A 2500-nucleotide genomic window follows, 5' to 3' on the forward strand; every position below is an offset into this window, starting at 1 on the left:
AGAGAGGAAGTGGGAGAGAGAGAGGGAGAGAGAGGTAGAGGGAAGGAGAGAGAGAGGGAGAGAGAGGGGAAGGGTGAAAGAGAGAGAGGAAGTGGGAGAGGGAGATGGAGGGAGAGAGGGAGGGAGAGATAGAGGGAGGGAGGGTGAGAGAGAGAGAGAGGGGAAGGGAGAGAGATGGAGGGAGGGAGGGAGAGAGAGAGAGAGGGAGGGAGGGTGAGAGAGAGAGAGAGGGGAAGGGAGAGAGATGGAGGGAGGGAGGGAGAGAGAGACAGAGGGGAAGGGAGAGAGATGGAGGGAGGGAGGGAGAGAGAGGGGAAGGGAGAAGGAGAGGGGGAATGCAGCTGGTAGGAGGCTAGGAGAATTGGCCGGAGACAGAAAGAGAGACAGAGACAGAGAGAGACAGAAAGAGAGATTAAAAGATTAAGCACTTGTGCGTTCATCTGAAGACGAAAAACACCTCAGCCAGATCAGCTCCCCGAGAGAGAATTCTCTGCAACCTCCAAACTCATCCAAACTCACACACACACACACACTGGCACACACACACACTCATCCAAACTCCTGCTCCTTCACATGAGCCAGAGAAGCAGACATCCCCCAGATAGCTCTGGAATATTCTTCTTCTTCTGTGCCGCCCTGGAGCTTATCCTGGATCAAGCTTTGCAACATCCTCATGTATTTAACATCACTGCCTGTCTGCATGGCACAGTGCTACTCACTGAGTGGGAGGCAGGGAGAGAGAGAGAGAGAGAGAGAGAGAGAGAGTGAGAGAGAGAGAGAGAGAGGGAGAGAGAGAGGGAGAGAGAGAGAGAGAGGGAGAGATAGGGAGAGAGAGAGAGAGAGAGAGAGAGAGAGAGAGAGAGAAGGAGATAAGGAGAGAGGGAGAGAGAGAGAGGGAGAGGGAGAGGGAGAAGGAGATAAGGAGAGAGGGAGAGAGAGAGAGGGAGAGGGAGAAGGAGATAAGGAGAGAGGGAGAGAGAGAGGGAGAGGGAGAGGGAGAAGGAGATAAGAGAGAGGGAGAGAGAGAGGGAGAGGGAGAGGGAGAAGGAGATAAGGAGAGAGGATGGGAGAGAGACAGAGACAGAGAGGAAGGGAAGGAGAGAGAGAGTGGGGCAGAGAGAGAGGGAGAGAGAGATAAGGAGAGAGTGGGAGGGACACAGAGAGGGAGAGAGAGAGAGAGATAAGGAGAGAGTGGGAGGGAGAGAGAGAAAAAGAGGGAGATTAGGGGAGAGTGGGAGGGACAGAGAGAGAAGGAGAGAGGGAGAGAGAGAGAGAGAAAGAGAACCAGACAAAGTCATGCATAGATGCATGGTCTCCACATGTTCCTCCCTACCCGTGTCTCTGCTCTGATGGAGCTATGCTCTCTACAACTCTGGCCTTTTTTTGTGACAGCTCGTGGTGATGGTGAACCCTGAATGCCTGGACGCCTGCGGGGCCCCACTGGATGAACGCCTGAACACACACAGATACCCAACATCAGAGCACTTGAACACACAGATCCCCAACATCAGAGCGCTTGAACACACAGATCCCCAACATCAGAGCGCTTGAACACACAGATACCCAACATCAGAACGCCTGAACACACAGATACCCAACATCAGAGCGCCTGAACACACAGATCCCCAACATCACAGCACTTAAACACACAGATCCCCAACATCAGAGCACTTGAACACACAGATACCCAACATCAGAGCGCTTGAACACACACAGATACCCAACATCAGAGCGCTTGAACACACAGATACCCACAGATACCCAACATCAGAGCGCTTGAACACACAGATACCCAACATCAGAGCGCTTGAACACACACACGTACACACAGGGCGAGGTAGCTCCTTTTGTATTCTTTCTGTTTTGGCCAATGAAGACTTTTAAACTTTAAAACTTTTATTCTTTCCCAGTGTGTCTCCCTCTCCTCAGCCTATATATTCAGCTCACAGAGGGATCCATTTCCACCGACAACAACGGAGGTCAAACCCCCCCGCACCCCGACACACTACCCTCCTCACACTCTGCATGGCATTAAGGGGTTTCTCAGTTACGCAGGAAGTGCCATCACGTTAATGTTTTCTGAGTCCTTCCTAAAGTGTGTGTGTGTGTGTGTGTGTGTGTGTGTGTGTACGTAAGAAGGAGCTTAGCTGCACACAGATATGCTAATCGTGCGGCCCCTAAACACTGAACTAAAGTTTGAACCAGGTACAGGAGAGTCACGTCAAAAAACCCTCAAAGCCCCAATAAAGTGAGACATGTCTTCATGCTGATTCACAGTCTTGCCCTTAATGATGTAAGACATGCCTTCATGCTGATTCACAGTCTTGCCAGGGACCCATAAATGAGGTCTCACTACCAAAATGGAGGCGCTTTAAGCCCACAGTCTTTCCCTGACAGCTTCGGAGCAAGGGGTCAACATAAAAGCTGCTCAGCAAGATCGAGCTACTTCATGGAATAATAACAAAAAGAACATCGAGCTACCTCATGGAATAATAACGAA

General features: G+C 51.0%; 1 protein-coding gene across 1 annotated transcript in view; it reads right to left on the minus strand.

Moving 5' to 3' along the window:
* Positions 1 to 2500, minus strand: part of LOC308368389 (galactose-1-phosphate uridylyltransferase-like) — a gene marked incomplete at its 3' end in the record, with an annotated part of 50071 nt that overhangs the window by 39878 nt on the left and 7693 nt on the right. The window lies entirely within an intron of this gene.

This window comes from Sprattus sprattus (assembly GCF_963457725.1).
Source record: "Sprattus sprattus genome assembly, chromosome: 7".
Lineage (NCBI taxonomy): Eukaryota > Metazoa > Chordata > Actinopteri > Clupeiformes > Clupeidae > Sprattus > Sprattus sprattus.